Source organism: Chrysochloris asiatica, unplaced genomic scaffold (genome assembly GCF_000296735.1).
Source record: "Chrysochloris asiatica unplaced genomic scaffold, ChrAsi1.0 scaffold00045, whole genome shotgun sequence".
Lineage (NCBI taxonomy): Eukaryota > Metazoa > Chordata > Mammalia > Afrosoricida > Chrysochloridae > Chrysochloris > Chrysochloris asiatica.
The window spans coordinates 7,988,267-8,000,641 of NW_006408563.1; the positions used below are offsets into that span (position 1 = coordinate 7,988,267).

The following is a 12,375-nucleotide window of genomic DNA, read 5'->3' on the forward strand; positions in this document are numbered from 1 at the left end:
ACAACAATGGGACAGAAACCTCTTCTAGAGCTGAGGCAGTAAAGCTTCCTCAAATGACTCAGGAAAAGCAGGAACAAGCATAATGAGATTATGATAAAAGGTTTTGGAGAAAAACTGCCCAGAATTTGCAATTGGAATGGAATGGTAAATTCCGGGAATATCTGATTAAAGGACGATAGTGGCAGCCCCCTCAAGCTGCCCCCGGGTATAATCAGTTTAATCCAGACGCTCTTCTTCCCCCTGAGGGTATAGTAAACATTGTAGCATTTGGATATGGAACCCGGAACGAGGAAAAGGAAGGTGGAGGCGAAACCTCACCTTCATTAGAAAGGTTAAAACCTGTTTCTCACCTTCCCTGGAGCTACAGAAGTAAGGAAGAAAGGATTATTAGTCAATAGATAATCTGTAATAGCTTGTTTGATCTTTTCATATGGAAAAAATAATTTTAGATTATCACGAGAAGCATGATGCCCTTGATAAGCTATTTTAAGATAAAACCTGTGAATCATCGTGTCCTGTCTCAAAAGAACACCCACATTTTTTTCATTTTTCTCTTTTGTGTCAAGTTCCTCCTTGATAAGAATAAAAGACTGGGGTAGAATTAGTTCTGTGTACATTCCTGGCAGCAGGACTATCTGCATGTCAGCTTGCATCCACTCTGGTCTCCAAGTGTTTCTTTCTCTTTCGCCTCTCCAGACATCCCACCTTCATGTACTCACTCCCTTGTCGAGGCTGGACCCCGGCAGAAAAGTATGCACAAAATCACAGGATCAAATAGAAATGGTCGATGCACAACCATTTCAATAGGAAGCATATGATCCAGAGCCAGTGGTTCTGAAAGAAGCTGCATTGAAGGCACTGGTGAAAAACAAGACTCCAGGGATTGGCGGAATACAAATAGAAATCTTTCAACAAATTGATGAAGCACTGGAGACACTCACTCAGTTATGCCAAAAAATGTGGACGAGGTCATTTTCCACCAATTGGAAGAGGTCCATATTTATGCCTATACCAAAGAAAGGTGACCCAACTGAATGTTGAAATCATTAAATGGTATCATTAGTCATTCTACTCATAAGTATTTACCCAAAAGAATGAAAGCGCATATCTATATAAATACTTGTACATTAATATTCTAGTAGCTGTATTTGTAATAACCAAAAACGGAGAATAATTCAAATATCTATCAACAGGCAAACAAATTATAGTGTTGCTGTTGTTATGTGCCATGGAGTCGGTTCCGACTCATAGCGACCCTGTACAGGGTTTCTGAGGCTGTAAATCTTTATGGGAGCAGAAAGCCTCATTGTTCTCCTGCGGAACCACTGGTAGTTTCAAATTGCTGACCCTGAGGTTAGCAGCCCGATTCGTAACCACTACTGTAGGCTACCAGATTTCCTTAAATTATAGTGTATCCTCCATATAATGAAATACTCAGCTATGGAAAGGAATAAAGTATTATACACACAAGATGGAGGAATCTCAAAGTAAGTATGCTAAGTAAAAGAAGGCAAATATGTAAAATTGTAGAAAACATGAAGTAATCTCTAATGATAGAAAACAGTGGGCACAAACTAATTTTCAAAAGACCAAACAGTGGTCTTATAGAGACTAGTGGAACCCCCAAGGGAGTCTGGAACTGAACTCATCCTATGGCTCAACTTTCAGCCAAATAGTAGACAGGCTTATAATGTGAACAATAACACCCAGGGAGGTATGCACTCCTTAGAACCATTAACCATATGTGGCCAAAATAAAGCATATGCCCAGGGATAAGGTTCAAAGGCAGGAAGGGTTAGGGAGGAAGGATAATGGAAATAGTAGACACGGAGAAGTGGGAAGAGTGCTGTTTCATTGCGAGGATTGCAATCAGTGTCACAAAACAAAATGTGCATGAAGTTTGAATGGAGAATCAATTTTGCTGTGTAAGCTTTCATGCAAATTACACAAAAACCCCCCTTAAAAAGCCCCCTAAAAACAGTGGCTGTCTGGGGTTGGGACAGACAGGAAGGATTGGAAGAATGGAAGAAAAGGATTACAGAGAGGCAAATGGAAGCTTTAGGAGTAAATGTCACATCAGAGCTTATTAATTGTAAACTTTAATATGTTAAGTTCATTACTGTATGCCAATTAATATCTTTTAAAATGTTATAAAATTTTGAGGATAGAAAACAAAAATGGACAAAAACGCAAATACTCAGACAAAATTAGATGAATGCTTTGATATGGGATTTTAACTCTGGTATAATAGCAAAGGAAAATAAAATGAAGCCAACATATAAGAAATCAATAAATAATGATATTTAACATTTATGTAAATGAGTTAAGGGAGGCACTGTTACTAACTACAGATAAGGAAAGAAAAACTGAAAAACTAAAGGGGAGAGGAGAAAAAAAGTAAGCCAAAGAATTTTGTCTTTTTTACCTTTCCTATTCATTGATGGAGTCCTGTTGTGGCGTTCGTTGTTGAAGCACTGGACTGCTAACTGCATGGCTAGAGGTTCAAACCCACTACTCACTCCTCATACAGGGTAACTATGAATCAGAATCAACTCAATGGTACTTAACAACAACAAGTATGTGCTAAGGAACTCTGGTATACTAACCAAAAGGTCAGTGGTTCAAACCCACCAGCCCCTTTTCAGAAACTCTATATAATTATCAATAAGTCATCTGCAATAAAATGCAAATTGTGGTTCATTTGTGGGTCATGAAGTCAGCTTAGAGGGTTGGGATTAGCATTTAAAACAAAGGGCTTTATCAATTTCCCAAAACTGAAATATTTCAGACTAGAACAGAAAGTATCAGTATGTAGAATATGTTGTTGTTGCTGTTAAGGGCTGTCAAGTTGGTTCTGACTCATAGTGACCCTGTGTAGGGTTTCTGAGGAGTGGTGATTTTGAACTGCTGACCTTGTAGTTCAGTGCTTATCTTACAGCGCCACATCAATAAAGTTAAATATTTGTAATATTATTTAATATTAAGTAAACTTGAATTATTAATATAAATTATGGGAGCAAAAAAATATGGAACAGGTGGGAATCTAGATCACAGTAAAAGGTTGTAGATTTGTTCAAAAAAAAAGAAATGGAAAAATTAAGAGGGGAAATTATGAAACGAAATGATAGTTACTGAAATATGCAGTACACTTTAGATGACTGGATTTATAGAGGAAGAAATGACTAGAGGAAGAAAACAAACAGGGAGAGTTCTGAACTTCAATGTGACAGTACGTTCAGACAAAATGGATGATTAAGAGATTACGTAGGACTAAGAAAAAAGGATAAGACAACCTAGGTAATTTATTTTATAGGGGTAAGAGAATAAGTCAGCATTTTAAAGAAGTGAAGACATGAAAAGATAAAAATTTGAAAAGACCTGAGAACATATAGAATGATGGTATATTTAATGCTTAAACATTTTAACTGGTGAGCAAAAATGCTATTTTAAAAATAAACTTCAGTCTATAATTTTCTGTTTTGTTTTACCAGTTTAAAATCCTAATATAAAACAACAGCCCTAAATTATGAATGTGTGTGATTGCTAAAAGAGTACATTTTCACTGGAAATTCTGAAAACCATAGGAAAAAGAAGTCATTTCTGAATTTAATCGTCAGATATACCTATGGTTAACATTTTCATGTATTTTCCAAAGTCTATTTTCTGTATGTTCATTTTCAGTTGCTTGAACATTTTATTATAGTTTGGGTGAAATTTTACACAGCAAATTAGTTTCCCATTCAAGAATTTATACACATATTTTCACAAGATACTAGAGTTGCCATCCTCTCTCAGTGTAACAGCACTCTTTCCACTCTCTTACTGGGTCCTGTTTTCATCCATCCTTTTTGCCTTTTTATGCCTTCTGAACTTTGGTTTTGGGCAAATGTTGCCCTTTTGCTCTCCGATGGTTGATTTTTCTGAGTAGCACATTTCTCACTGGTGTTATTATTCATTTTTTAGGCCTATCTAGGACTCCTGATGTGGCACTGTAGGATCAGCAACTGGACTGTGAACAAGGTTGGCAGTTCAAACCCATCAGCTGCTCCTTGGAAACTCTCAAGCCTAGTGACTCAGTCCCTCTCTCAAGGTGTTTGGTAAGTTTGCATAACTGTCCTATGTCTCCTATATGCTGTTGTTGTTGTTAACTGCTGTAGAGTTGGTTCTGACTCATAGTGACCCTATATGGGGTATCTGAGGAGCAGTTGATGGGTTTGATTCGCTGACCTTTCAGTTAGCAGTCTAGTGCTTATCCTACAGCTACACTATATGAGGGGATTTCAAAAAGTTCATGGATGTATTCCCACACACCATCCCACACCTATTCATATTAGATAGCTACCATATTTCCACTTGTAAATTACTGTTTGTTATTAGTTATTACAGGACTGTGTATGTATTTATTGTTGTTGCATTCCTCCCAGAGTCTTCTTTTACCTTGGTTAAGTTGTGCTTCTGCTGTCATTGTTGGTTAAGTTGTGCAACGTCATCAAGTTGGTGCCAACTCAGAGTAACCCTATGCAGAGCAAAATGAAACACTGCTCGGTTCTGCCATCTCCTCACAATTTGTTGTTTGAGACTATCATTGCAGTCATTTTTCAGTTCATCTTGTTGGGAGTCTTCATCAAAACTTTTCACTGAACGTCTACTCTACCAAGCATGATATCCTTTTCCAGGGATTGGTCCCTTCTGATAATGTCCAAAATACATGATATAAAGTCTTGCCATCACTGTTTCTAAGAAGCATTCTGGCTGCATCTCTTCCAACACAGATTAGTTTATTCTGGCAGCCCATAGTATTTTAATGTTTTTCACCAACATCATAAATTCAAATGCATCGACTCTTCTTTATTCATTGTTCAGTTTTCACATGCATATGTTGTTGTTAAGTGTTATCAAGTCAGTTCTAACTCATAGTGACCCAGTATAGGGCTTCCGAGGAGCAGCTGAAGGGTTTCAACTGATGACCTGTGGTTAGCAGTCAAGTGCTTACCTACAGCACCACACCTTGCATATGAGGCAACTGAAAATATCATGGCTTGAGTTAGATGCACTTGGGTTATCTCTCAAAGTGACAGCTTTGCTTGTTAACACTTTAAAGAGGTATTTTTTGCAGCAGGTATGTTGTGCTAATCTCCCCCCGTATTGTGTACTGGCTCTCCCTTCACTCAAGTTAATGCATGTCTACTATCTAGTTAAGGAGCTCTGGTAGCATAGTAGATTATGAGCTGATCTAGTAACCTCAAGATCAGCAGTTTGGCTCTACCAACTGCTCTATGTGAGAAAAATGAGGTTTTCTGCTTCCATAAATATTTACAGCCTCAGAAACCCTACACAGGGTTACTGTAAGTCGGAATTGACTCTGCGGCACATAACCACTGCTACCACTACCTTATGAATAACAGAGAAACACTGTCAGATACAGTGCTGGAAAATGAGCCCCTCAGGTTGGAAGGCACTCAAAATGCTGCCTCCTCAAAGTAGAGTTGACTGTGATGACGCAAATGGAGTAAAGCCCGTGGCAGTAAAGCCCACAGGACCTTCATTTGCTGATGGGGCACAACTCAAAATGAAGAGAAACAGCTGTAAACATCCATTAATAATTGGAACATGGAATGTATGATGCATAATCTCGGAAAATTGGAAACTGTCAAAAATGAAATGGAAAGCATAAATATAGATGTATTAGGCATTAGTGAGCTGAAATGGACTGGTATTGAGCATTTTGAATCTGACAACCCCATGGTTTACTATGCAGGGAATGACAAATTGAAAAGGAAAGGTGTTGCATTCAATGTCAAAAAGAGCATATCCAGATCAGTCACGAAGTACAAAGCTATATGTTGTGATAGGATTAATATCTGATAGTGTAGTGGTTACGAATCGGGCTGCAAACTGCAAGGTCAGCAGTTTGAAACTAACAGCTGTTCCACGAGAGAAAGATGAGGCTTTCTGCTCCCGTAAAGATTTATAGCCTCAGAAACCCTGTACAGGGTCGCTATGAGTCGGAACCGACTCCATGGCACATAAGAACAACAGGGAAGACCAGTTAATATCACTATTATCCAAATTTACGCACTAAAGCCAGTGAGGATGAAAAGAAGAATTCTACCAACTTCTTCAATCTGAAATTGATCAAACTTGCAATCAAGATGTACTGATAATTACCAGTGATTAGAATGCAAAGGTGACCATTCAGGATCACATTGTTATGTTTGAATCTCTTGATCTATGCACAAGTTCCTCGTGAGCAAAGGTTGGGAGCAAAGAGGAAGGATCAGTAGTTGGAAAATATGGCCTTGGTGATATAAATGATGTTGAAGATCACATGATAGAATTCTGCAAAATAAATGATTTGTTCATTTCTAATACCTTCTTTAGACAGCATAAGAGACAACTATACACATACACAGTAATCAAATTGATTTCATATGCAGAAAGAGAACATGGAAAAGCTCCATATCATCAGTCAAAACAAGACCAGGGGCAGAATGTGGAACAGTCTATAAAATGATCATATGTAAATTCAAACTGAAGCTGAAGAAAATGAAAACAAAGTCATAAGAGCCAAAATATGACCTAGAATATTAGGAATATGACCAGAATTTAGGGATCATCTGAAGAACAGATTTGATACATTAAACACTAAAGACCAAAGGCCAGAGAGTTGTGGGATGACATCAAGAACATCATACAGGTAGAAAGCAAAAAGTCATTAAGAAGACAAGAAAGAAGGAAAAGGTCACAATGTATGTTAGAAGAGATACTGAAACTTGTTCTCCAGTGTAGAGATGCTAAAGCAAATGGAAGAAATGAGAAGGTACAAGAGCTGAATAGAACATTTCAAAGATCAGCTCAAGAAGATAAAGACAACTATTACAACAAAATGTGTACAGATCTGGAGTCAGAAAACCAAAAAGAAAGAGCACGCTCAGCTTTCTCAAGCTGGGGGAACTGAAGGAAAAAATTCAAGCCTTGACTTCTGTTATTTATAAGGATTCCTCTAGACAAATAACTGAATGATGCAGAAAGCATCAAAAGAAGATGGAAGGAATACACATAGTCACTGTACCAAAAGAAAATGGCTGATGTCCACCCGTTTCAAAAGGTAGCATATGATGAAGAGCCAATGATACTGAAGAAAGAAGTCTAAGGTGCCTTGAAGGAATTGGCAAAGAACAATGCAACAGGAATTGATGGAATAAAAATTGAAAATTTTCAAGACAGTGAGGCAGCACAAGAGGCACTCACTCATCTAAGCCAAGAAATGTGGAAGACAACTGTCTGGACAACTGATTGGAAGAGATCTGTAGATGTGCCCATTCCAAAGAGAGGTGACCCAAAAGAATGCAGAAATCATCGGATGGTATCTTTGATATCCCATGCAAGTACAATTTTAGTAAAAGTAATACAGAAATGGCCACAAGCATACATTGACAGAGAACTTCCAGAATTTTAAGCTGGATTCAGAAGAGGCTGTGGAACGAGGGATATCTTTGCTGATGTGCGATGGACCTTGGCTGAAAGCAGAGAATATCAGAAAGATGTTTACCTGTGCTTTACTGACTAGACAAAGGTTTTCGATTGTGTGGATCACGAAAAGCTATGGACAACATTGAAAACTATGAGTATTCCAGAACACTTAATTGTGCTCATGAGGAATCTGTACCTGGACGAAGAGGCAGTTGTTCGAACAGAACATGGGATCACTGAATGGCTTAAATGAAGAGAGGTATGTGACAGGGCTGTATTCTTTCACCATACTTACTCAACCTGTATGCTGAGCAAATAATCCAAGTAGCAGAGATATATGAAGAAAAACGTGGCATCAGGACTCGGGGAAGACTCATTAACAACCTGCGATATGCAGATGACACAACCTTGCTTGCTGAAAGTGAAGAAGACTTAAAATATTTACTGATGAAGATCAAAGAGCACAGCCTTCAGTATTATCAACGTAGAAAAGACTGAAGTTGTCAAGGACTTCATTCGTCTTGGATCAACTATCAACACTCATGGAAGCAGCAGTCAAGAAATCAAAAGATGTATTGCATTAGGCAAATCTTCTGCACAAGACCTTTTGAAAGTGTTGAAGAGCAGAGATGTCAGCTTGATGATAATCTCATATGCATGTGAAAGCTGGACAGTGAATAAGGAAGGCCGTAAAATTGATGCTTTTGAGTTACGGTGTTGGAGGAGAATATTGAAAGTGCCATGGGCTGCCAAAAGAACCAACAGATCTGTGTTGGAAGAAGTGCAGCCAGAGTGCTCCTTGGAGGCCAGGATCTGCAAACTTCATCTCTCATACTTTGGACATATTGTCAGGAGCGAGCAATCGCTGGAGAAGGATATCATGTGTGGTAGGGTGGAGGGTCAGAGAAAAAGAGGAAGACCCCCAGCGAGATGGATTGACAAAGTGGCTGCATCAATGTGCTCAAGTGTGGCAACAATAGTGAGGTTGGCCCAGGATCAGGCAGTGTTTCTTTCTGCTGTGCATAAGGTCGCTATGAGTTGGTACCAACTCGATGGCACCTAACAACAACAACAACAAAAATGGTGATTTTTCTCTACCATTCTTGGTAAATATCAACGAGTGTTTTTTTCTGTGCATAAATTTTTCTTGACTCTTTATGATAGTGGTCTTATACCATATTCGTCCTTTTGTTGTTGACTTATTTCATTTCCATAGGTTCATCCATGTTGTGAGATGTTTTGCAGATTCTTGTTACTCTTTAACAGTTAACAGTATTCTACTGTATGTATGTACCATAGTGTATCCATTCTTCCATTGATGAACACACTTACATTGTTTCCAACTTTTTGCTTTGTGAATAATGCGGCAATGAGCATTGTGTTTGTTGTTAAGCGCTGTCAAGTCAGTTCCAACTCATGGTAACCCTAGATAGAGTTTCTAAGGAGCAGCTGGTGGGTTTGAACCACTGACTTTGTGGTTAGCAGTCCACTTATCCTATAGCGCCACACCACTATTGTCATGGCTCATTTCTCTATATATACCTAAGGAATTCTGGATCATATGGTAGCTCTATTTCTAACTTTCTAAGGAAGTGCCACACCATCTTCCACAGTGGCTGTACTATTCTGGACTTTAATTTTTTTGTAAGGAAATTTTTTTGTTTCTCTAATCTATGTCTGGGCCCTTGGCATTTAAAATTTTAAAACTACTTTCTGCATTCATTATATTTGGAAGATTTGAGTTTAATTACTTAAAAAAATGTTTAAAAAATGGAGTCCTGGTATGGCGCTATATGATAGGCACTGGGTTGCTAACCACAAGGTTGGTGGTTCAAACCCAGCAGTCACTCCTCTGAGACCCTATATAAGTTCACTATGAGTTGGAACTGACTTGATACCACTTAACAACAAATACATTTACGAAAGCAAAAATATCTCCTTTTAGACAGCACAGTATTTCTCTTTTCTTAAACTATACACTTGTTCTCTAATGCCATTACTTGATTGCCACTGAAGAGAAGCAGTTCTACTGACTGTAGCACATTAGATTTAAATGGACATGTGGAAATGAGCCAAGTTTTATTAATACCTTACCTTAGCAACCTAGTCTAAATTTGCAGTAAAGTGTTTTCAGATAAATATGCACATAATGCATATTTATAGAAATGCATATCCCATAGAAAATAATGGTAGGATTGCCATGAAATATTTGAAAATAATGGACCTACTTATTCAGGGGATATAAAACAATGTAGGGAAGATGGAGTTGCATTTTACTAAAATTTCACAGAGTTTTTTCTTTGAGGAATGTTTTACTGTGAGGCTGGTACATCTAATTAATCCTGACAGGGGAGATTCAACCTCTCACCTGCTTAGGGGTTTGTCCTAGTTCCCACAGCAGGAAACAGAAATTTACAAACATAGATGCTTGGCAATGGCCTCTTGTGTTACTTCATACCTGAAAAGGATTTTAATCTCGTTTGAAACAGAAGCTTTCTTTAAGGCAGTCTACTGGCAAAGATGACCAATGAAGAAAATATTCAATCTACATCTATGTAAACAAATAATGTTTCTCCAGCCTCTCTCTTAAATAGAATGGTTTTGTATTAGTCCTCAGAGTGACATCTTTGATCTTGAACACTTTAAAGAGGTATATGCTGAAGATTTGTCTAATGCAACAACAGCAGCCTTTCTCTAACATGTCATCACTCCACCTGTGTCAGGATCCAAAACAAAAAAAAATTCTAATCCTATCAAGATAACCTAAAACTGAAATGTGAAAATATATAGTAGAATGATTTAACTTGCTTCCTTTTTTCCATTTTTGTTCTTTATAGTCAAGAAAATAAATATGGATAAAGTATCAGAGACTCTAATACATTCAAAGATATAAGAATGCTATTATAGTCTTTGTTATTATTGTTGCTAAGTACCACTGAGCCGGTCTGACTCATAGCAACCCTTATTGGATTTCCAAGGAGCAGCAGGTGGACTTGAACCACCAACCTTGCAGTTCAAACTTGTTGTCCAGTGCATTAACCTGCAGAGTCAGACCAGGCAATAGTTCAAGTTTACCAGCTGTTCCTTGGAAACTGTAGACAGGGTCGCTATGAGTTGGATTCAACTCCATTGTACTTAACAACAACAAGAGTTATATTCTTTAAATGAACATATTGTTATAGGAAAAGGAAACAACAAGAATTTTTAGAAGTTTTGATTTTAGAAATTAAAAATTAAATGAACAAATGAGTAATGGAATGGTAAACGTGAAAAATAAACTAGTTATTTGAAAAATAAAGCTGAATAAATCTTGAACCAAAAAAACAAACAAAACACATTGCTATAGAGCAGATTTTGACTCATAGCTATGCTACAGGTCAGAGTAGAACTGCTTCTTTGGGTTTGTATGACTGTAAATCTATGGGAGTAGCCAGTCTCATCTTTCTGCTAGAGAATGGCTGGTGACTTTGAACTGCTTAGCCCACTATGCCACCAGCGCCCCATAAATCTTGAACAAAAAGACAGAAAACACTAGAAAATAACAGAAACTTGAATGTTAGGCATGTATGTCTAATGTATGTCTAATGGGAATCCCAAAAGGAGGGAATGGAAGAGAGTGAATATTGTTTAAAATAATGTAAATTCTGAATTTTCCAGCTAAAAACATGGCCAGTACATTGTTCGAACAGAACATGGGAACACTGAATGGCTTAAAATTTAAAAAGGTGTGTAATAAGGTTGTATTCTTTTACCATACTTATTCAACCTGTATGCTGAGCAAATACTCCAAAAAGCTGGATTATATGAAGAAAGACATGGCATCAGGATTGGAGGAAGACTCATTAACAACTTGCGATATGCAGATGATACAACCTTGCTTGCTCAAAGTCAAGAGGACTGAAAACAATTACTGATGAAGATCAAAGAGCACAGCCTTCAGTATGGATTGCTTCTCAATGTAAATAAAACAAAAATCCTCACCATCGGACCAATAAACAACATTCTTATCAATGGAGAAAAGATTGTCAAGGACTTTATTCTTTTTGGATCAACTATCAACACTCACGGAAGTAGCAGTCAAGAAATCATACGACGTACTGCATTAGGCAAATCTGCTGCACAAGACCTTTTTAAAGTGTTGAAGAGCAGAGATGTCAGCTTGAGGATTAAGGTGCGCCTGACCCAAGCCATGGTATTTTCAATAACCTCATATGCATGCGAAAGCGGGACAGTGAATAAGGAAGACCGTAGAAGAATTGATGCTTTTGAGTTATGGTGTTGGAGGAGAATATTGAAAGTGCCATGGGCTGCCAAATAACCAACAGACCCGTTTTGGAAGAAGTGCAGCCAGAGTGCTCCTTGGAGGCCAGGATGGCCAAACTTCATCTTTCATATTTCAGATATATTGTCAGGAGGGACCAATCGCTGAAGAAGGATTATCATGTTTGGTAAGGTGGAGGGTCAGAGAAAAAGAGGAAGACCCCCAACGAGATGGCTTGGCCAAGTGGCAGCATTGATGGACTCAAGCGTGGCAACAGTAGTGAGGTTGGCCCTGGATCGGGCAGTGTTTTGTTCTGCTGTGCATAAGGTCGCTATGAGTCGGTACCAACTTGATGGCACCTAACAACAACAATCAACAAAAATATGTGAAAAGATGCAATCTGATGCCAGTTAGTCTTATCCCATTGTTTTGTTTTGGTATTGTTATGTTTTCATCTTGTTTTGTGGCACTGGACTGTGACCCACCAAGTCTGTGGTTTAAACTCACCAGCTGCCTACTGGTGACTTGGAACTGACTCAGTGACACTTGACAACAGCATAACGTTTTATGGCTTTTAATTTATCTTTGGAATTTTGAAATTTCACCTGTATATATTTAGGATTGCACCTTTTCATATATTT

At 38.1% G+C, this 12,375-nt stretch overlaps 1 protein-coding gene across 1 annotated transcript in view; it reads right to left on the reverse strand.

Annotated features, from left to right (window-relative positions):
* Positions 1 to 12,375, reverse strand: part of BMPR2 (bone morphogenetic protein receptor, type II (serine/threonine kinase)) — a 231,944-nt gene that overhangs the window by 9,167 nt on the left and 210,402 nt on the right. The window lies entirely within an intron of this gene.